The following is a 24,109-nucleotide window of genomic DNA, read 5'->3' on the forward strand; positions in this document are numbered from 1 at the left end:
GTTGTCTATCAGTGCCTTTTGATTCATAAGAGTGACAAGGGGGCAGTTTCAGACACGTGAAAACCTTTGACACACAGGCTGGAAAACTTTGTCATCCAGAGCCAACTTTTTTGATAGTGTGGGAAGCTGTAAAATAAGATTCCTAAGACCAGTTTTTTGTTTTATCTCACATGCAATATAGTCTACTGCAAAAGTTGCCTATGGTAAAAGCTGGCTGAAGGCAGAAAAACATTTTTAGTCCAGTTAGCTTCTTCGCATATGGCTGCTATTGTCCCGCAGCTGCTGCTGAAGACACTTCTTAAGTTAATACTACATACATGCGTCAAGCAAGAATACCAGCTGGATCCTGAAAATAATTACTTGTTCAAATGCTTGTATCCAAAGGAAAAGGAGGCCTGAGAAGAAGGTAAGGACACCCCCCCCCCCCCCAACTTGTTTGAGGAACTATACAAGAATTAACCCGAAACTTTCCCAGTCAGGGCCTTTCTTGCTTACATGGCTCTCTTTGGATTAGGTTGCTAAACTCCCAACAGTTTATCTAGGGAAGAAGGAACCGACTATGTTGGAAAAAAAAGTTAGTCTTTTGTTATTTATTTCATTTACTTTCTTTCTTTTAACACTACTGCCAACCTAGAAAGTACTTGTATTTTTCATACTGACAGTATTGGTTTTACAAGCAAGAGGTACAATCCATAAGGTTTCTGAAATGATCCACTTGGAGCTATTTTTAGCTTTGTTTGTTATACCACTGATAACATGTAATCATAATCGTAAAACAAACAGTTTTAATATAAAACACTTAACAAAACCACAAATCATTGTAGATATATCTGAAAAAGTTGAACTTTGTATTTGAAAAAAAAAATATTGTTTTTGCAACTCTTATTAGAGTCACCACCTCCTAAATGGTCCTGGCCTGCCAGCAACTGAGGTTGATCAGACACATAAAGAAGTGTTACGACCCTTGGATGAGAGTTAAGAGAAGCCTTTAACTCTCAATAAATGCCTGAGATATAAAAACCTAAACGCAATCAGGACACATTCTGACCTCAAATAACTTTGGCAAGTAAACAATTCACTGACCTCAACCCACAAACACCTTTGATCTCAGTAGAAGAATTCAGGCAGAATGTGCATGAATATTCTCACAATCTTGTGAGTTTCAGCGATTTCTTTTTAACCTTGAAATCAGTAAAGTAGTTGCATAACGACTCATACAAATAACCTCACTGACTGTCCTGCGATTACATAGGTAAGCAAATTATGCATTTCTTTGCAAATCAGGTTCTTGATTTGCATCAGTTATATACCACAAGCAGGAAACAAAGGTGGTATTTTACTAGCTCCACATCAGTCAGCACATACGACATGCAACAACTTTTAAGACCCATATTGTCCGCAGATTTTAATTCTTTGCCCCCTGCTAGTAGTCGCTTCCGTCAGCCTCCCACATCCTAAATTAAGATTCGCTTTGTTGCTCTTGATTTAGCATTTTATTTTTAAAAGAGGGACCGGCGAACAAGCAAGCGAACAGCCCGCTTGGCTGAAGTCGCCGTAGCGCAGCTGATGCGGCTGAAGTTTGGCGGCACTCCTCTCGCGGCGGCCGGCGAAGCGGCGTTAAAGACAAAAATCATGGCTTTTCTGGCGCAGCGGGGTCGCGCCGGGGGAGGTGGAAGGGGAGATGAAGCGGAGGGGAGACGACCTCCCTCCCCGGGGCGGCGCGGGCCCGCGGGGGAGCGCCCATCGCCGGCGCCTCCCGGCGGGGCACCAGCACCGGCAGGCCGGGCCCGCCGCCCCTGCCCGGGGCGGGGAGCGGCTGGGGGGGGGGTCGGGGGAACCCCTCCGGCGGCGCGGTACCAGCGAGGCGATGCCCCTCGCCGAAACAAACCGGGGTGGGGGAGGCGGGGGGAGCAGCTCCCTCTGAACTTTATTGCTGAGCTTCTGCGGCCAAGGGGAGCGGCCGAACACGGGAGCGGGGCGGGGAGGGAGGCAGGCAGGCAGGCGGTCGGGCTTTACTAGCCCCTGCCCCTTCCCCCCCTCCCAGCGCGGCTCCCCGCCGCCCCCCGCGGGTCTCGCTGCTGGGCACCGAGGACGGGGCGGGGGGACGACGACGAGCCCGGGGGATAAGCGCCCAGAGCCGGGGAAGGGAAGGGAAGGGGCCCCGCCACCCCGGCCGGGCGCTGCGAGGCAGGCGGGCCCGCGGAAGGCGGGTGGCGGCCGCCGGGGCAAGCAGGAAGGCGGAGGGGACGGAGCGGGGGGTGTCCCGGGCCCTGCTGCCCCCGCCGGGCTCTGCGCGGGCGCCGCAGCCGCAGCCGTAGCCCTGCCTGCGGCAGGCGGCGGCCATCGCGGGCTCGCCGCCCCCGTGCGCCCCTCCGAGGACGGAGGGGTGGGGGCAGAGGAGGCGGAGGAAGCGGCGGCGGCGCCAGGAACAGGGAGGCGGCGGCACGGCGAGGGAGGGAGCCGGAGGAGCCGAAGCCGGGCCGGGCCCCGCAAGAGCAACAGCAGCGCCAGCTCCTCCTCCTCCTCCTCCTGGGTGAGTCCCGCTCCGCCGCCCCGGGAGGCTGCTGGCCGCCGAGCCTGGATGCCGGCGCAGGCCGCGCCGCGCCGCCGAGGTGCCCGGGGAGAGGCCCGCGCCGGCAGCGGGACACCGCGGCCTCCGCTGGGTGAGCGTCCCCGGGGCAACGGGCGCGCCGCGGCCCGTCTCCCCCCCCCCCCGCTCCCCCCGGTGGCCGCGGAGGGCTGGTGGGGCGGAGGGAGAGCCGGCGGATGGGGACGGCGCGGTTCGCGGCTTGCCCACCGCCTTCCTCCCGAGCCGCGGCCCCGGCCTTCTCTCCCTTTGTTCGCTCGGCTCCCCGAGCCTGCGGCGGCGCCAGGCCCTGCGGAGGCACCGGGGCCGCGGCGCGGCCTGTAAGGCGGGCGGGCGGGCGGGCCGGCGGGGAGCAGCGCCCGGGCCGTGGGCCGCCGAGGCGCTGCCCAGCCCCCGCCGTGACAGGAGGGGGCCGGGGCCGGCCTCTCGCCCCCGGGAGCCGCGGCGGTGGGGCCCGCCGGCCTCTCCCCCTCCTCCCCTGGGCCGCTGCCCACACGCACCCCGCTCCTACCGGCGCCGTTATCGGGGGCGGCTGAATTAGGCTGATTCCCCCCCCCCCCCCGAAACCCGCCTTCAGTTTTGGTCTTGGGGGGGTCTGTGGGGGGGTGTCCGGAGGCGGCGGTTTGGGCTGGTGGGGCGGAGGAGCCCCGAGGCGGCGGGTGTCGGGTTGAGAGGTGAGGGAGCGCCAAGGGCTCCCGAAGGGGCGAGCCAGAGAACGGCTGTTTTCTGTGGCAGGCGGCACTTAAAAACTTGACTTCAACAAAAAAAAAAAACCCACCCCAAAACCCAGCACCCAAACCCCAAACTTTACTGGCTTTCATTGTTCTTCAAGCTGCTCCTTACGTTCTCTTTCCCTAAAGGTGCCGCTTCTCTTGGAAAACAACTGCTCCTGGCCCATGCCTACCCATTTGCTTAAGAAAAAAGCCTGTGCAAAACACTGAGGTTTTAAGAGGTGCAGAGGTTGATGCTTCTGCGATGCGAGGTGCTTTGGCTCTGTCTTTCTGTCTCTTTTATTCTTTTCGGTTTCTTATGTTTTCAAAATCAACTTAGTTTGGAACACGGTTTGGTTTTTTTTTTTTGTGGAGTAGGTTACTCTGTTAAAGGGGTTGGTCGCAGAATACACTTCAGTTAGGGAAAGCTTCTCTTCCACTTAACTAAATTCTTGTGCCCTTTTACTATTAGGTCCCAACCCCTCTTTCCTGCCTGCCAGGAACGTTTACGCCATGTCCAGCCTCTTAATACACCTGGAGTTAAAAAATGCCTGCTGCAGGCCTCCTGTCTTAGAGAGCTGCTGTCTGCACAAGTGCTTGAGGAATAATGCATCTGCATTTCTGCTCTGGGTGGAAAAAATAGCGCTATTTTTGTTTCATGTTAATAAACACAGCCTTGGATTGTAGAAAATATGGAAGCTTCAGTATAGTTATGAAATAAATTACTTAGCTTGGCTGGAAGACTTTAAAACACTGGAGAATGTGTAAGTATTTCTGGAGTCTTCTGCAGTAAGACAGTAATCGTAGCTCACAGTTTTATGTGTAACTTATGAAAGGCAAATTTCAGCTTTTTCAAAATGCTTGTTTTCATGAAGTGTTAAGCAGTACTTGAATGGAGTCTTCGCTACCTATTATATAGTTCTTGGTTTTGTGGCATTGCACTGTGTTTGGAACTGAGCCTTTACTTAAAGGAGGTTGACCTGTTGTATGCTTAATCAGGCATGTATCCCCTATATCCTGAGTTTTGAGATTTAAGTGGATTTTTTTTTTTTTTTAAAGTTAAATTCGATGAAATTAAGCCTTAAGTATGAGCGGCCGCAGTATATAGAAATACCTGCATTTGCTGACTCCCTGGGAAGCTGCAAGGCTATGGAGTAGTGAGGACGAAGCACTGTGGTGATTCCAGAGCTTTTGTGACCGTCACTTCATCGCACTGCATATGTGCAGCATCAGAGTGTTTGCGTGGATTCAGGAGTCATGATGGATAATCCTCCTAAACTTCCTGAGAACTTGACGTACTGAAATCTAAAAAAGATGTATATTAATTTATACTAAGCTATTAACTGCTTTGAGCCTAGATTGTGAAGTTGGTCAGTCAAACACCTTGGGTTACTCTTAGAGAGGGATGGTTTGAGGAAATGATAACTGGCCTGCATTGTTCTGCAAGTAGATTACACCTCCTAACCCTCTGTAGCACAGTGAAGTGGTGGAGTGAGAGAGTGAGCTCTTAATTAAGAGTTCTTTTTAGGAAGCAAGCTAATTCTTTCTGCTCTTTCTTGGCAAATCTTATCTAGCCATACAGTAGCTTGAACATCAACATTTGAAAGACTTCATCTAGTAGTGTTGCCCTGAGTTCACTACGTATTTGCCACACTATTATTGCTGGCAAAACTGAGGCCACAGTCCAGGGTAATCCCTTACTCAAGTGCCTTATTTGCTATTGCTTTACTGCCCTCCTGGGCCTACACAGCACTATTTTGATTGTGTTTGGGTAGTACAACATGTTGTAGGGAGGTGAGTGATAACATAAAGTAGATAGAAAGAAGACTGTTCTCTGCTGGTGTGTGTCTCAGCATTTTGTTGATAGTGCTTTAATGTGTGTTAGCAACAAATTAGGGGGGATAGCTTAAGCAGTTGTGATGCTCCAAGGACAAAAATAAGGTACAAGTAGTGTAAAAGTAAATGTAATCTAATTTAGGAATGCAAATGCTAAAATGTGTTGAGTATAAATTGGATAGGATTGGGATTGAAAAGCAGAATAGAGTTTCCTTATGCAACTTAACTGTATATTTTGTAGTATAAAGTATTAAACTGAAAATAAATAGAGAACTTGGAGTTTCCTTTTTTTTTGAAGAGAAGTAACAATATCTGATAATGTTGCTTATCCTTATGTTTGTGCCAAAATCTAATTTCATTCCATTTTAGCGTACACTTATTTTTCTGGAAATACCTATCAGTCTTCAGAAGACAATAGGTATACTTGATGCAGAGCTCCCAAGTTCTTACAGCCTCTGTCCCAGTGGCTCCCAATATATTTGTAGAAGTAATAGACAAGGAAGTATCCTTTAAAAAAAACTTTCCTGAAAATTTTCCTTGACAATTTCAGATGGCAAGTTACATACAGCAGTACAGTTTGGGATTTTTTGGGTTTTTTTGTTTTTCTTTTTTTAGAAAACAAGAAGATTGTGCTTGTAATGGAATATTTATTTTCCATGTTCAAAAAGCAGCTTCATACCACTCAAATATGCTTCTGATACAGCAGAGGATAAAGATTTATGGCACGCAGTAAATCCTTCTTTTATTGTTATTTTTGCTTTTTCCTCTAGAAATAATTGATTTCTGAATAAAAACTCTGTACTATGCAAGTTGGATAAATTTCTGTGTTGAAAATAGTTACATTAGTTTTGAAACAAACATTTAAAAACTAGCTTTGTTGTTTGTTGCAGTAGGTTTTTTTTCCCCCACTGTAGCTGAACAATCTTAAGCTATTGAAACAAAAACATGTCACCTACTTCAGCCTCTCCTGGTGGTCAAAACAAAACAAGCTGCCCTTGAATTACTGCCCTGAATGAAAAGTGAAAGCTGACTGTATGTAAAGTGTTGTCTGATGCATCAAATACATAAAGAAGGTTACATAAACTTTGCTAGAGTCGACACAGAATGAATATGAAAGGGCAACATGATGCAGAATCTGACTTAGTCTGCTTATTGTGAGAATTAAAACTTTCAGATCAACGTGTTAGAAATTTAGCTCTCTGATTTCTTAAGCTCACTTAAATAAGAGTTGCTCCAAATTTTTTCTTCTATCAGTTTTCATGGTCTTCTGACTCCTGCTTTTGTCATGTACAGGCATGCAAACAATAAGGATCTGGAACTCCAGATTAATTTCAGCAAGTTTTGAGGTGTATGGCTTTGCAAATCTGACTGCTATTCATTAGAGTCTGTAATGTGGATTTAAGGACCTATCTTTAGATATTTATCTACTATCTGTCACGAAATTTTCTTCTGGAAAATATTAAGATAAAATACTCTGGAAACTATTGTCCCTTTCTGTGTCCTTAACCATTCACGTAACACTTTGGACTCTGAGGAGCTCAATTGGCTTCATTTATGACAAGGATGTAAGCCACATGTTACCTAAAAAATTGTTCCTTGGTTGCCACATCACCAAGAAAACTATGCAAGTTACATATAAGTCTTTATTTGTTTAGCATGGGTACAGATAAATTGGCTGACTTGTTCTGCCTCTGACTTTAAAACTCCATTGAAGGACTATGAAAAAAAGCTCCTTGCTTGCAGGTAATCCCAACCTAAGGATGCCATATATAGGCATTTCTGTCCAGGTGCTGCTCTCCAGACATTGCTTCCTATTGTGTATATATAGGGCATACAGAGCACCAGAAGCGTCTTGTCTTCTGTGAAACATTCTTTTCTTTTGTAGTTTGCCAAGCGCAATAGGTTGGCAGTTTTAAAAAAAATCTCAGGTTTGCAAAGTATGTGGGATTTTTGTTAGAAACTCCAAATAATTCTGCTGTAAACTGCTGTAAAACAGTTTTGGTTGAGAGCCATTTTCTCTGGCAGTGAAGGTATAAATAGTAGATGTTAGTGTTTTTCTCAGAGTTTAACGGGTCTCTAGTTAAGAAATTTAAACAATGAAAATTAACCTATGCGTATTGTTAGGTAAATTGTATGGATGTGTGGTATTGTTCTTTGTTTCCCAGTGCAGCTGTGTAATCAGCAACTGTATTTGTATTTTTTAACTTGGATGGTATATGACACTGATCTGCAAGAGGACTTGTGTAAGGTTTTGATGGTCTTGAGTTAATATGGTGAATGCAGCTAGCAGATAAATTGTTGAATTTTAGGATTTGAGATTGCAGACTTAATACCTTAGGTATTGTTCCTTAAGTATATTCCATGTTACTTAATACATAGAGCACTACTATTAATGACAAAATTGTTGGAAATGAGGTTCCAGTCAGGCTTGGTTTTACAATGTGTGATCTCTGTTTTTCTTGAGTAGTTTTATTCTTAATTAATCTTGACGTTCTCTGGTAAATGTGCTAAAACAGCAGTTTGTAGGAGTCTTGAGTAGGTGATTGTTTTTCCTTCTCTAAAGCAGTCTGCATTCCTCAAAGAGGTTGAGAACAAATTAGTAGGCTACTCCAAACGATTCTGAAGCATGTTTGTTTGATCCCAAGATGTCTGTGATACAGTGGTCAAGCTTGCTTTCTTTTTTGTTCCTTCTGATTTAGGGAATCCTATCTCCCCTGACTTTGCCTCAGTAAGTGCTGCTACAAGACTGGGCAGTTACAAGATATAACGTTGACTGTGTTTTTTGGCATCAGTAATGGGTTTTAATACCATTGGAGTCCCTTTTGGTTGGTAATCAAGTATCAGATTAGGAGTTTTAATAAAATAGAGAAATACAGATGAGTGACATCAGGGCAAAGGTTTTTGATTACAGAAGGTGTGCCTTCTAGGATGAGATTTGTGGTAGCTGTACTCCAAAAACAGGGTAGGCAACTTTTCAGGTCGACTCTCTTCATTCAGGAGCTGGTGGGAACTGGGCGAGTGAGGAATTCTCGACGGATTCGCTGAACAGAAGCTGTTTGTGCAGGCATACTGGTTTGGGTGAAACCTGCGCTGGGGAAGTTTTCCAGGCTGGAATTTTGGTCAGCCGGAGGAGACTTGACTCCAGAATAGTTGGTTTGTGCATTCAGAGGTACGAGTCGCTAGGTTATGTGTAAGATCTTAAGTCTGGGTCTGTGTAAGGTAGGTACTTGGTGGCTTTTTTTTTTTTTCCTTCCCCTCCTTCTTCTCTGTTCAGTGGAAAGCAGAGGGAGAACCACTGCTGATCCAACGCTCTCTGAAACATTGACTTTTCTCCTCTTCTTGGCTTTTGAAAGGAAGAGAGCTGTTGGTTAGTAGTAAGTAATGTTGAAAAGTAATAAAGGATTAGCCATAGGCCTTTGGCATGTTTTTGTGCAAAAAAATCTAGTTACTTGGGAAAATACTTACATGTAAATGTAAATATTTCTCAGTCCCTTACTGAAGGGTTAAAAGAGAGTCAATTCTGATGAATGCGCTAGTCTTATTTGCAGTCTAATCCAGTGATGGTCAAAAGATGACAGTGAAGGGAAGTTGTTACATCAGTACTGACTCAGATGTCCTGTGAATTACAAAAATAAGTGGTTTTTGGAATCTGCAGTGTTTTAAATGTTGTTTGACATGGAAAACAGGAACAGAAATTCTGTGTACCAGCATTGAAAAGTATGTGTCTATTCTCATTTTCTTTTAAATTGAGCTAATACATTTTTTCATTTTATTTATAGTGTGTGTAAGTTTAAATGTATGTCAGAGAGAACAGGAGAAAAACCAGTCTGTGTGCATATACGTGACTTATTTTTTTCATGCTTTAACTTTCAAGCTTAGCTAGCTTTTGCAGCCGGGCTTCTATACTCCTGGCTCTGCAGAAATTTGACCTTGCTCTGGAGATAGCTATCTTAAGGGCTTTGAGTTTGTGTAGATCTCATAGAGCATATTACTTCATATAGACAGTGAAAATTTTATCTTTGATCCTGCATGCGAGAATTTATACACTGATGTGAAGTTGCTGAGTGTAAGGCCCCAATTCTTCATGTGCAAGCTAAACATAATGTACAATGAGCAGTTCCATTGATTTAAATGTCTGCTCACAGTTAATTAATCTTTGCTGTGTTGGGACTGAATATTAGCAAAATCAGATTGTTTAGGGCCATGTGGAAAATTATTTTCTGCTTCTGTGGAACATGATTAAAAAAAACCCTACCACCACCAAAAAACCCCACCCAACCCCAAAAGTCTTCCAGTGTGCATCAGGGCAAAACAGCGTCTGTCTAAAACTTTAACTAAAATATTCTCCATCAAATTTGCTGGTTGGGGTAGTGAGACGTTTCTGTCTGCAGGTGATTATAGAGTGTAGGTGTAGGAGGAAAAAAAGAACTTCCTGATCTTAATCATGAATAATTAAGAGTCTCTCTAGTTTTGACCCAAAATTAGAAAATTTGCATGTAGAGTAAGCTTTGTCGGAACTGGTATAGTCCTGTAAAAAGGTTTTAGTCTGACAAATCAGGACTTCATAAAAAAGATGGCTAAGCAGCTTTGCCCATACAGTCACAATTCTGTTCCCATTCTGGTCAGTGTGCTAGTTGTACAGTGTTCACGTATATGCCTTCTTAAAAGCACCCCTTGGACTTAAAAGGACTGTCAATTTAGAAAACCTATTTAATGTTTCACCATCTGTTTTAAGGGAAACAAAATGTTGAAGTAATTCTGTGAGATTAGATGGAGATAATACTTTCTGTACAGGTGTGTTTACCCTGTGTATTTGACAGTACTTTGAGCACAGCCATGTCTCCTGTTTCCCATATATGGATAGGCTCTAAAGCATGAAGAAGGTAATTAATTTACTCTTTGTTCTTATTGGGCCTCCTGCCAGTGAAAATGGGAAGGGAAATATTTTAAATAAGCTGTGTTTTACATTCTCACTTTCCCAAACGCAGAGCTTGGATTACTCTCTCCGGTGGGTTGTAAGACCTTGGAGGAGCAGCCAGGCTGAATGCACGGGGGACCAGCGGGCACACAGCTGGGTGCGACTTCTGCTCGACTGATCCAGGTTCTGCTGCTGGAGTGTGTTCCAGGGGCGGCCACTTAATTACAAGAGGTACTCTATGAGGATGAAGATTTCCCCTTGGGCACCCACCTGACAAAGATCCCCAATCTTGAAACAGAAAGGAGGAAGTCCTCTTCCCACCCTTCTGGTTTGTTGTGTTGTGCTGGCTTGTCTGTAAAAGAAACCCTGCTTTCTGTTTCACTGATTGGATCTATTTTGCTGACCGTGAAAGACTGATCTTCAGTAGCCAATACTGTTTGACGTTTCATGTATAAAATTGGTTGGATTTGAGGTTGACAGTGATCCTAACCTAATCTTCCTGTGTGTAGTTTGATACAGGTACCAACTTTATTTAAGTGAGGAATATTCACTTAAGAGTCACGACAGTTTAGAAAGATCGTTTTCAAATGTCTCGTTCTTAAGGATTTATCTTCTTAGAAAGCTTTAAAACTGTCTTAACTTTGTTTAGCAGTTGACAAGCTAGCTTATGAATCACGTAGAGTCTAAGGGAGGAAATAAAATGCTGGAGATACTGGAAATAGAAAATATTGAAAAAAGGATTGCAATAAAAATAATTTGGAGTCATAATAGTGGAAAACAGAACAGAATTACAAGCCTTCTTCAATCTTGGTTTTGCATGCTGTGCTGCTAAAAAACCTGATAGTATGTGACCCTTCTTTAGCTGTCTTGTACGAAACAGATTTTCTGATTCTGAAGATTCTGAAACTGACGTCAGAATCAGTAGTGAAGCTTTAAATATTGTATTATTGTTTTACTTAGGTATTGGTTCATCAAGGTGAACATGTGAGTAGCTCTGTTAAAATAATCCATCTTTCAGTGCTTAGAATTTTTGAAGAGTGAGTGAGACTTGAACTTGCACGCGGCTCCCCAGCCCCTCCAAATTTGATTGGGTTTAGAGGAGCTTAAAATAACGATTGGAGTACTTAAAAATGAAGATGCAGGAAATAGGAAGCTTGTGTATTTGCCAAATATTATCAAAGCTGGTAGTTTTATGATAAGCACTTAATTTAAGTACAAATAGTGGGGGATAGGCTTTTCAAACAAAAGGAATATTTGGATTTATTTTCAGATTAATTGCTGAAAGGCAGTTTAAATTCTGTCTTGTATCCCTCAGAAGTGATTTTTTTTTCTCACTTCAGAATATACCAAACAAATCCAGCCTAATGAGTCACTTTCCATGTACGATCAGTTTTTCAGAAAATTGGATTAAAATGATTTTTTTTTGACTTTGCGGATTAAGTTGCTTCTGTGTTGTACTAACTTTTGACTGCCGCTGTTTGAAAGACTGTTTCAGTGTTTATTACTTCAGAATATTTACTGCCAATGTTATGATTTGCGTATATCCAAGATTGTGTAAGGTACTTAAGCAGTGTGGAACACGTTTATTTTTCTGGGTGAGGTGGTTCTTTGAGGTTTAAACTACAGGTGTTTAAAGGCACAATGAAGATGGAGTTACAAATCTATTTGGTAACTGTTATATATGGATAAAGCCTTTCTTCTAACAGTGACAGAGAGAAGTATATTCACTTGGAAAGAAGTTATTAATAACATTTTTCCAATAACATTATTTATGCAAACTTTTTGCCTTAGATTAAGTTTTCCCTTCTATTAAGTGCTAGACCAAACCAACATTAATCTCAGTTGAATTGCATCTTGTTAAATAGCATAGGTGTTTCAGAATAGAAATGAGATACAAATACAACTATGTAAGAGTGGGTTCCTTACACTTGATGTATTAAATTCTCTTTTGCCTTTAAAATGGATTCCCAAGTGTGTGTGAGTGAAGTATATTGTCACTGTTACTTATTGGGGACCATGTAATAGGTGGACATTGGGTCTAGCATCCACATGATGCGCAAAATTTATCTGCAATGAAATATGAAATTAAATATAAAAGCATATAGCTAAAAATTCCCTTGTCATTTGCATGTACAGGTTTCACAGACTGCAAGCAGTACAGGCTGCATTTCCCAGTGATGTAAAATGCAGGATGTAACAGCTCCATAGCTAGAGCCCTCATTCAGAATGTAAGATAGCCAAGTTAATTCTCCACTTCTATCCTTTATGTATGAGGACTACCCTGAACACCAGCCTTTTGGCTGCTCTGTAGTGAGAAGAGTTTTCTATTCCTTCTTTTAAAGCTGTTGTACAGAAAATAAACAGAGCTGAAAAAGCAAGGGCTAGATGTGGTATGTTTTCTCATCCCAGTGGAGTAAGCAACTGCCTTGGAGAGGGAAAACCTGGGACTGACTTTCTGGCCCAATTAATCCTGCATCTGAAACTGTTGCTGCACAGTACAGTATCTTAATCAAGAATAAGTGAGAATTGCCCTTCCATGATGGCTAGGACCGCTGTCCAAGTTGCTAGAATTTGTAGTTTGATTTCCATTGGTGCAAGCTCCTTATGTGGTCCAGAGGGATACCACGATCATTCTTCCACTTCTCGTAATGTCCATAAAAAGACGTGCTTGCCACCGTATTTTATGCAACATGATTCTGAGGTGATGATGGACAGTTTTAGAACATGCCTAAGGAGGTAGGTGAAGGCGTAGCCGTGAGGTAGGCATTGATACTGTTCTGCTAACACTAAGTACTTCTGCTTTTATATGCAAAAAATAAGGCTAAGGGCTACTGAGGAGTTTTTAATTAAAACACCCCCAAACCTCTGAAATTCTGGTACTTCCTAGATTAAGCAGCTCTGTGTATGTGAAGGGGAGAAGGGTTGTGATGAACAACTTTTTAAGTATAAGGTCCTCATGTCCGTGGATTCTTAAGGAAACTAACTTCTAGTATGCCCTAAGTACTTGCAACTCCTGTTGATTTTTAGAGGAGTTGCTTATGCTTAGGTACAAAAAAAAAAAAAAAAAAATCTTAACTTGGACAAAACCCAGATGTTTTGTCTTTAGTTTAGGTAAGACTGGTTGTAGTTCTGACCTTTGCAGTTTGTCAAAATGTACTTTGCTCTGAATTGTATTTTTGGAAAGCAGGCCATCAGCCTCAGATCTGTTGTGTCGCAAGCAGAATGTGGTAGGGGTTGTGAGAATACTCCGTGTCTCACTGGAGACGCCAGTTTAGCAGACTCAGATTTTGTGTCATATAAAGCTTAAACTCTGGGCAGAAATATTGTTGGCCTATTTGTTAGTCTGAATTTACTTTCTTTGCAGGTTGCACTTTCATTAATAGTTTAGTACTAACCTTGAAGGGTGTTTGGGGTTTTCTTTGGGGGGAGGGATTGGTTTTGTTGTTTTTTTTAAATTATTATTATTATTACCCTCCTCCATAACTTTGATATCTTGCTCTTTGGGTTTTTTTTTTTCCCTTGCATCTTTTTAACTCCTTTAGATATATACCACTGATGGAGTATCTGCTTGTCATCCAGCTACCTGCTACTTCTTTGTACTGTAAGATGGGTGATTCATTCGATTACCACTTTGATAAATGAAACAGTTGGTCTGAAAAGACTTTGTAGAATACCTGCTCAGCTGTAAAGTTTTAAAGAAAGTCAGGAAGTTGAATCATGACTAAATGTAGGACAGTGGTAGAAGGTATCCTGAAAGGTTGGGTATGTCTCCACAGGATGATGAAACCCAAGGTCTTGTGTTTGGCTTATTCCTTCATTGTCAGCAAACCTCTGAAAGGGGCCACAAGCTTTAACTGATGTCCTTTAGTGGGTGACAGCTTGCTGTTGCAGTCAGCTACTGGAGTCACACTTGTTTGGTTCTGTTGCCACCTTATACCTACATGGAGAGATGGGGAGATTTCAGATTTGAGTAGGTAGGTATTTACTCAAGACCCCAACAGGTCACCCCCCCCCCCCCCCCCCCCCCCCATATCACTGCACGTTGTGAAAAATCAGAATTCAGGTTTCAGAATTAAATTACATTAATTTGGCCTGATGGTGCATATTATTCAGCTTATGAATCCATCTAAAAAAGTGGAAATTGAGCTCTTGGTGTTCTGGCTCACGAAGTGTTGAATAGACCATTGAATGCTTGTGCATTAACATTTAAGCATCAGATACAGAGACAGCAAAAATTTCCCTAATGAAGTCAATAATTCTGTCTGTGAGCTCTGGAATTTGCAGTTTAATTAGTATACTATAAGTAAATGATAGGACCGTACGTTTTAAAGGGTGGTGGAGAGTAGAATTAATGTAAACATTTTTGTCCTGTGTGTGAGGCAAGAAAGAGAATTGCTCAGGCAGCTCTTCTGGCTTTTCTCAACTTTTGAGTTATTGAACTTTGAACCTTAATGAAATTGTCTACTAGGTTTCTTATATAGACAGTTCAGATAGAGAATAGAAAATTATTTTTCTCAGTATGCTGTTGTTCAAGAGGGAAAACTGGGTTTTACTCACTGGTAGAAGTTGTCTATGACTATTATAATGATTGTATTTTAAATTTTCAAGAAAATAAAATTGCTAGTGGAACTTACTGATCACTTTGGGACTAAAGACGCTCAAATTTTGAATTCATATGATATATAGAAAATGTTTTTAGTTTTTAATATTTTTTGCTAGTGATTTCTTAACACAGTGATATAAAAATTATCACCTAAGCCTTTCTCTTTTTAACTGCTAATCAGAAATTAAAACCAAATCACAGTTACAAACCACTTTTGCTTCTAATGAACATAGGTGGCATCTTGATGGTTGGAGGTAAACATTTTTTCTGTTACAGTGAAACAGTTCGTGAAGCGTGTCTCTGTGAGGAATGGAGTTGTTTTATGCCACTTTTCCTCCTTGGTTTTGGAGATACTTTCGAGCTCCAGAGAAAGCTTCTCCTGTATTTAGAAATGTCCATGCCTTGGATTTTTTTTATATATAAGAAGATAGGAATTTTTGCTATGGCTGCTCCCTCAGTTGAGACACTACCTGTCTACTTATTTGATAAAACTTTGTTGGGCAGCCCTGAAGGGGCTGCAGGGCATACAGACAGAAGGAGCCTTGCTTGGTTGAGCTTTTTTTCTGTAGGAAGTAATGCTAAAACACACTATAGTCTTTGAATGTGAGTTTAACTCTGAACTTTTTAGAAGTGACTAGGGAGCTCAGTTTCTTGAGCAGTAGCCTGTACTTTATATGAGATACTGTATTAAAGTATTTTATTTAGTTGTTATTATTTCAAGGATTGGAACATCCTTGATTGACTAAAAGTAATTATTATTTAAATGCAGCCAATGCCTTTTCATCCAAGGTACTTCATATTTCACTGAATGTCTATTTCTCGTATACGGAATGGGTGCATATACTGTCATATTATATGTATGTTATGTTCATGTTACTGGTGTGCACTTGTAGTAAAAGAATTGGTTATTACTTTTGAAAAATGTCACTGTCTAATAAAAAAACAAATGAATGAAATCTATGTGAATTTCACAAAAATGAGATTTCTTTCACGTTGCACACCTGGGGAATAAGGATAATATTAGTTGTTGGTGTTTGTATGCTGTCAGAATTTTCCACTATGAGAAATTAAATGTACCAACTGATTCAATGTGCATAAAAAAGCGAAGCTGTGGAAGTAGGAGACTCTGCAGATTTGAAACTTATTAAATCTTTGAGTTGTATGGGTACTGAATGCCTTGATATGAGGCAAGTATTATGCAGTACTGACATTAAACCTTTTTGTATTGTCTGGACGAGAATGGTGGGATCTTTGTGGTGTCTGTATAGCAAATATATTGTATTTCTCTCTGACAATTTAGTGAAGAAAGTCCCAAACCAGAGGTCAGTCCCTTCCTCTCCGTGATTCTGAGAAATGTCCTTATTAACTGCTTCTTCCTCCTCGACATGCTTGGAGATTTCTGTCCATGTGCAAACACTGTACAGATGCTGTGGGAAAGACCTTTTGGCTTTTATTTCTCTTTAATCAAGGCACTGTGCTCTCTCTCCCCTCAGACCATAAATGACTCCGCTTAATCCTTCCATTATGTAGAGGGTTAACTGCATTATAAAGGATTGCTGCATCTTAAATTGAGAGGATAGAGTGTTATCTTCTAATGAAAGAAAGCTTTTATTGTTATTGAAAATGGCATGGTAGAAGTGATGGGGTGATAGCTGCAAGGAACTCGGACATCCTCCCTGGTCATATGAATTTAAAGAATAATTCAGCCCCAGTCAGAAACTAACCCAGCTGAGATTAATTTGAAGCCACAGGTGAAGCCCTTATCAGTCATGAGATCCAAGGCAGAAGGGTAGGTACAAGAGCAGTGTAAGACTGTGGTATATTGCCATTCGTTCAGGCCTTCTAGAGAAGCTGAAAAATAGGAAAATTAATTTTACTTGAAGCACAGGTCCTCCAATTGTAGAACATGACTGTGCTTTATATGGTGGAAAAGTAGAATTCTCTTTTTCTGTATAGTGAATTTTCAAACAGTTCCTATTTATTTTAAAAACTTGTTGCAGCTGCTTTTGTTTCAGCTCATGTATGTGTTAGACAAATCTGTGTCAAACTTCTCTTTTAGAGTTTAACTATATTTCTTTTGTTACTAGTGGAATAGATTAGATAACTAAATTTGGATTATTGCTTGAAGAAAAGCATGTACTTAACTTAATAAGTTCTTGGGGTATTTTTACAAAGATTCTTTTTTTTTCCATCTGGCTATTTTGAAAGTAATTGTACTACCTTGAAATAATTTGTGCAGAATTTTTTTCTGTTTTTGCGTATCTTTGGTGCCAGGTGAACGTTATTTGTAGGAACAAAGGCCAATTACATATGTTTCTGGTTGTTTGTCAGATAAGCATAAATGGAAGGTGAGCGGTTTACAACTTGCTGGTCAAGATACCAGTTTTACAAATATGTGCTATGAAACCAGCTGTTGGCTAGACAGTGTGGCTAGTGAGGTGTTTAAAATAAAAGCTAGGTTTAGCCTTGATTTCCCTTCCCAGCCCCCCCCATGAATGTGATGCTTAGTTTTTTCATTTCTGCTTCTCAAGAAGAGAGTATCCCGTCCAGCACCTTAAGGAAATCATAATTATCATTATCAGTCATACTTGCTTGGTGGTACAGTATGTGAATGCTACTTCCTCTCTTTTCATTTTCACATCAGATGAATTGGACAGGCAGAAGCGAAAATGATTATAACAAATTAACAGCTTGTAATTTAGGGAGAATGGCAACATTAAAAAAAAAGTTTTTGTATCAGCAAGTACTATAGTGAAGTATGTGATGATCCTGTGTAAACTTCTATAATTTTCAGCAGAAGTATGGTATGAGGCTTCTCTTTCTGTTACTTTTTTTGTATTTTCCTCCTTCCTGTCTGTGCTGGTTTTGGCTGGGATAGAGTTAATTTTCTTCCTAGTAGCTGGTATGGGGCTGTGTTTTGGATTTGTGCTGAGAACAGTGCTGATAACACAGGGATGTGTTCGCTGTTGCTGAGCAGTGCTTACCCAGAGCCAAGGGCTGTTCTGCTTCTCAGCCCACCCCACCAGCGAGGAGGCTGGGGGGGCACAAGGAGTTGGGAGGGGACACAGCCCAGACAGCTGACCCCAACTGACCCAAGGGATATCCCAGACCGTATGACATCATGCTCAGCATATAAAGCTGGGGGAAGAAGGAGGAAGGGGGGACGTTCAGAGTGATGGCGTCTGTCTTCCCAAGTCACCGTTAGGCGTGATGGAGCCCTGCTTTCCTGGAGATGGCTGAACACCTGCCTGCCCATGGGAAGTGGTGAATAGATTCCTTGTTTTGCTTTGCTTGCATGTGTGGCTTTTGCTTTACCTGTTAAACTGTCTTTATCTGAGCCCATGAGTTTTCTCACTTTTACTCTTCCGATTCTCTTCCCCATCCCACCTGGTGCGGAGTGACCGAGCGGCTGCGTGGGGCTGAGCTGGCGGCTGGGGTTAAACCACGACACCCTCACAGAGTCGTCCTTTCTTTTCTAGCATTATTTTCCTGGATGCAGACAAGCACGTACACATGTTAACTGAGTGGTGTATTTCTGTATTGTCTGTTTGGCACATGCTTCGTGTACTGAGGGGTTGATCGGTGGCAGAGGTTTGGCCTGAGAAGCTGAGTGTCTGCTCTGATAGCACGGTAGGAAAGATCATTCATGGTACCTGTTTTATGTCTCCTCATAAAAATATGTCGGCAGCAGACCCTTTTCAGCTGGCTTAGTTCATGTTTTGGAAGTTGCACACAGTGACAGTGTTTCTCTGCTTGCTGTAGAAATACTAGCCTGAAGTAGCCCGACATAAACTTGGAAAGCGAAACCAACATGAGTACAAGTCAATATGAAGTGGTAATATTCAGCTGTTGCATGTCTGCTAAGTGTTTTCTTTCCTTTTTTGGGAAGGGCTGGAAAACTGTTTCTCACAATTATGTTATTTATTCACTAGTATTAAAAGAATGGTCAGATTATTGCTGACCACAAAAATCACTTTAAGAGAATGGTCTGGTTTATTATTTCTTTCTGGCATATGCTTTAAACAGATGGACAGCATTTCTAAAGTTATGTTTTGAAATGCATTGAGATTCAGAAACAAGCTGTATTTAGAATTGGGTTTTAGTGCCTGCCTCCATACAGTTAGATAGGTTATGTTCTTTTCAACATGTGTTCCAGGATTTAGTCATTTGTGTATACTTCTTCATAAAAAGAAGCACAGAAATGCAATTTTTTTGTTTTTACTGAATGTCTTTCCCATTCTTCCTTTTATTTTCATTATATTAATTTCAAACACTTTTGTTGTTCTCAAATAAGTAGGCATAGAATCTGTTCCTTGCAAAAGGCAGTTTATTATTATAAATTGTATACTGGTTTCTACAGGTAACTTTACAAAAAATTTTAGAGCAAAATTGTTTTAAAAATTATTCCTTTTTACAGAACATGATGTTGGTCCTTACTGCTAAATGAGAAGGTGGTTTCTAGAAGCATTGAAAAGTTGTAAGACTACAGACTCCTAACGTAACTGTATTAAAGTTAGAGGATTGCATAAGAATCATAGATAAGCATAAAATCCTACTTGTTATCATGCTGAGGGTACCACCATACCTTACAACGGAGGAGAAACATTTTGGTGTTTCCACCTTCTGCCATGGTGGAGAAGTGGGACGGACCCTTACTCGGAAAGGAGTTCTCATACATCATCTCCCAGGAAATCTAACCTTTGCTTATGAAGGTAACCTTAATTTTTGCTGACAGACAGCCTGCTGCAAGGCTGGCTGCTGCAGTCTTGTAAAACAGCAAGAAGTGAAAACTGAGCCTGCCTGAGCATTATTCTCGTTAGTTGTCTGCTTCTGCACAGCTGTGTGAAAAAGCAAAACAAAGGTTTATTTGCACTCAATGGATATGATGTCCTGCAGTGAAACACATGCATACGGACTAGACACATCAGGTTTCTTTAGTGACTTCTCTCATTTGATTCAGAAAAAATGTTTCACTTTTTTTAGTGGCTTGGCATGTATTGATCTGCTGGGTTATTTTTGTTTGCTTGTTTTCCCCTCACTGTTAGTTCATCAGGGTCTTGGAACCAAGTTGTGGCTTTCTTTTTCTCTGCAGTTTTTCAGCATGCTTGAAAATTTTTGTTAGCAGTATACTTTGTTATCAGATGCCTGCTTAAAAGAAAGTGACGAAAGGTGGTACTTGTGCCAGTCTTTTAGTAAATGTATAAAAAGTACGGTCTGCTTTGTTCCCTGTTTGGGTGTTGATTCCTGGTTGGCTAGGGATGTAGCAGGAGTGGCTGCAGTGGTTACTGTTCTGGCTGTCGTCCATCCAGCTCCTGCAGAGCGTCCTACTCCAACAGCAATGCTGGTATCGCGATGCTGTGTGTGTTCTTGAGCTGATAGCAGCTGATATCAACTGGTGCTGATTTCAGTTTAATATAGCAGGTTAGTGTGTCTGTGGTAGCGGTAGCTTGGAAGCAGACATGCATCCCAGTCAGCCCTTCTAGTGTAGGGGAGATGTAACTACAATAATCTCACCACTACAATAGCCAAAACCAGTTACTAACGCTCACAGTCCTCACCCAAGGTTACAAGACTATATACACAGAAGAACTGTAATACACAGATGCCATTTAACACTCTTCAGTTACTCCCCAGAGGAATACTACCAATCAGATAGAAATATTCTGTCCTGCAACCAAATATGGGAAAGAAGAACAGGACTTACTGCAAGCAGCCATGGATTAAGTACTGTTAAAAAAAAAAAAAAAAAAAAAAAAAAGTCAGGGAAATCCAGATGTTAAGGGACATCCTTTTTCAACAGCAGGCTAGAGGCAAGCAGTCACAGTATTCAGACTTCTTCAATGGTTCTGTTCCAGGTTTTGCATACAGTTAATTGCACTAATGGTGGTGAAGAAAAATCCCTTTGTGTCAAGTTCTCGTTATTATTTTATGCCACTTTTCTACTTATTACCAAAGGTGTACTTTGCTTATTCTCTGCTAAACGTTGCTAATAGTCATTAGGGTTACTCTGTATGTTGCTAGAACATTAGTGGCCATGGACTGTTTTCCCTTTAAGCTTTCTAAAAGGAGGAAAAAAAAAAAGTAGGAGAAATTACATGGCTTAATGTAGTTGTTTTTTTTGTTTGTTTGTTTTAAATTGTAATCTGTGTAATACCTATTAAATTATATCAGCCTCTAGAGAAGCTGACAGTACTTTCCTCAGCTGTTCAAATCTTAGAGGGTGGAAGTTTAAATTTGTGGTGAATAACATTTACTCAGTGTTCAGGTCTTCGATTAGTTAGCTTGAAAATAGGAGGCTTTAAGTAGTACTCTTGAATTGTTATGAGTGTAAAGTACTGTCAGATGAGCTTCTCAGATGTTTTTTACCTTGTTCCAATTTTATATGAAGGTGTGCACCTGAGCTTCTCCACACTTGCTAGAAAAGCAGGTATGCAGGAGAGGATGGGCTTTTATAAAGTTAAAACAGTGTTCATCCCTTAGCAAGCAAGCCACTACTAAAACCATCTACCTTTTTTTGTTGTTTTCAAGGTATAAGACTATGCAATGGAATTTAGATTATTTTTTAGTATGAAGAGTCTTTAAATGAAGTAATACAATGTGGGAATTTACTTGAAGCTTAGTATCATCATCTCACCATCTTCAGTATACTAATGGCATGTGTGGTGAGAAAGCTGAGAGCTGCGATGTAATGTATATGTTCTATCAGAAACTGATGGTGTTCGAAATAGATATTTAATCTCTCTTTACTTAATGAGTATTTTATGTGTAGTTTCTGTACTTATATAGACTGAAACTACAAGTACATGGCAGGAAGTGTCTGAAGTCAATATCTTCTGTTACTGGTCTGAAGAAATAACTCCCAGTGATACAGACTTCATTATTGAAGTAAAATCAATGGGAACAGGTATGGAGAATAACTTCTTAGTAATTTACATAAATAGATTTAGGAACTCTGGAATAAATTTAGACACATAGGAATTTCCAAAATATAGCACTTGAAATCTGTGTTACCTTAAGATGCTGTTTTTGAAACACCCAAGTAATGCATGAATATATTTTGGTGAGAGTTTTGGGGCAGCAGATAATTAGACTAGGCTTCATTATCTGACTGCAATGAAAACCTGGTGCTTGTCATGCCCCAGGAATACAGAAACTTTTTTCACTTTCAAGGTATTTTTAGTTATTTTCTTCATACAAACAGCTATGTTAAAAATACAATAAATTGAAGTAATAAATGATGTAAGTCTTACTATGATTCAGTATAAGAATAAAGATTATATCTTTGTAATGGATAGCAAGACTTTTCAGGAATAATGCAGCTGGGGGTTCAAAACAGTCAAGTTCAGTGCTCTACTGTTTCACTTTATGGAAATAAATGAGCAGATTAACATTTATTTTAGGAGAGCCTGAGTTATCTGAAGCAGCACTGATTAATAGTTCCAAGCCTTTTTTGTGATGGTATTTTTATTAAAGTTTTTAAAGACAATTCTTTGTTCAACCATGAGTTGTATTTTGCTGTATGTTTCCAGTATGATGTTTCCATCCCAACTCTTGAAAGTTAATGCTGTATTATTTCTATAGTAGTGTATTCTGGCAGTATTGTTTACCATATTCATTTTGGGAAATGAGTGCACCTAACCTAAAAGAATGAAAAAGATAAGAAATTAATAGAGGCCATATAAATAAAAATAATCAATCTGTTTGTTGGTGTACTTTTGCAAACACTGCATTGAGATAGTCCATTGAAACCATTTTGTAGCATCAAACTGAAACTACTCTGAAGTGTTGAATATTCAAACTAGATTTGCACAGACTGATTTTTTTTTTTTTTTAACTTTCATAATTTTTCATAATTCAGTGCTGGCCACCATAATAGAAATTAATATGTGATCGCGTGACCTGCTCTTCACATGTCTGAGAAGCAGCCTGTAATGTAAAATTTTAGCTTTAATTCTCTTCATTAATAATTTCACTTTATATGTGATTAATACATGTTGTTCTTCAGAATGAGGTGTGCAAATTTAGTTTTGATTATTTCTATAAGCACAAAGGGGACCATCTGGTAGGCTAGTGATCTGGTAGTTTTTGTCCAGAAGCTTGTGTTTTGTCAACCTGCAAAATGTTAAGGATTCCAAGATGCAGAATTTGTGATGAAAGTTCATAAGCCAGAATTTCATTCTACCTTGTTATTCTGTGTGTTAACATCTCATTCTCTTTCTGGGTTGGATTAATCTCCCATTTTCAATGTGTGTGTTCCAGGTATTTCTGCATACATAGCCACCAGTCTTTGGGAGTACATTGGCATAGTTCAGAGTCTGTTTATAGTCACAAATACCTGCCAGAAGAATTTCTAGAGGTGTCTCTAGTTAGGCTATCTAAATTCACTGTACAGCAGATGGCACTGGAAGGGCACGTGATGCCGTAATTAGTACAAAATACTAGCGAAGCTGTTGCAGTGCTGAGGGTTATGAAGAGGTTGTGTAGCTCATTTTAATGGATTCCAGGAGGGGGTGCATGCTGGGCTCTTCTAGTTGTAGACAGTGGAAAATTCTACACTTGCAAGTGTATGAATGTATCATATGTGGAGGGCTGTTTATACAGCACTTTAAAACACATTAATGTGCAATGCAGAATTACTGATATTCTTTAAGTATGTGCAAAGAAAGAAGAGTATCTGGATCAGTTAGAGTATTTGACTTCAGGGTATATTTGCTTTCTCCTGTCTTGGATAAAATATGTGTAAGAGATGTCATAAAGTAGAGTGGTTCTCGCATGGAAGACTTGTTCAGAGGCTTGCTCTCATCTGTAGGTGTGTGAATTTACTTTGGAGAGCTTTGACCTGGACTGTCATTCACTAGATTTTTAGCATCTTTTCCTAGATGAATGAGCCGGACTTCTGGATATACGCATGTTTATGTGGTTTATATTTGAACTTCAAACCATTATTATTTCTATATATGAAATGTCACAGTGATAGAAGTCATGAGTCCTGCATTTGGACAATCATGCATTTTGCTTGATAACGATATTGGCTACTATGCTAGGCTGACAGATATAAAACACTTTTTTGCTCAAGCAAGCTCAGTAGTCACTTTCAAAGTAAAAAGTTTTGACTTCTCTGTATGCTGCCATAGAGATTTATCTGTTGAGGTTATTTTTAGATGCTGGATTTTTATTTGTAAAAAACCCCACATTTTGATACAGAAAGACTAGTATGTGATAAAAACCTGTTCTTTCAAGTGACTTCTGTAGTTTTTTAGTTATGAAGAAACTGAAGAAATGTTTTTCCTTCAGCCAAATTTAGGTACCTAATTCTTTTGAAACACACCAATAAAAAAACTTGGTGAACCAGACAGTTTTGGGCTCTATACATTTTCTCTCCCCAGTCAGCAATGTGATAATGTTCTTTTATTTTCTCCCTAGCTTACAAGGCAGATTTTACTTTGTTTCATGCT

General features: G+C 40.7%; 1 protein-coding gene across 6 annotated transcripts in view; it reads left to right on the forward strand.

Moving 5' to 3' along the window:
- Positions 1-2,421: 2,421 nt before the first annotated feature.
- SOCS6 (suppressor of cytokine signaling 6) overlaps positions 2,422-24,109 on the forward strand; it is a 30,412-nt gene continuing 8,724 nt past the window's right edge. For 2 of the 6 annotated variants that reach the window (XM_030012272.2, XM_030012278.2), the window contains exons 1-2: positions 2,555-2,663; positions 3,448-3,569. The gene's annotated coding sequence lies outside the window, so the exon portion shown is untranslated. Of the gene's footprint in view, positions 2,534-2,554; positions 2,664-3,447; positions 3,570-24,109 lie in introns of those variants that run through there. The other 4 variants (XM_030012274.2, XM_030012275.2, XM_030012277.2 and 1 more) reach the window with 4 other exon arrangements.

This window comes from Aquila chrysaetos, chromosome 4 (assembly GCF_900496995.4).
Source record: "Aquila chrysaetos chrysaetos chromosome 4, bAquChr1.4, whole genome shotgun sequence".
In the NCBI taxonomy this organism is placed as follows: Eukaryota; Metazoa; Chordata; class Aves; order Accipitriformes; family Accipitridae; genus Aquila; species Aquila chrysaetos.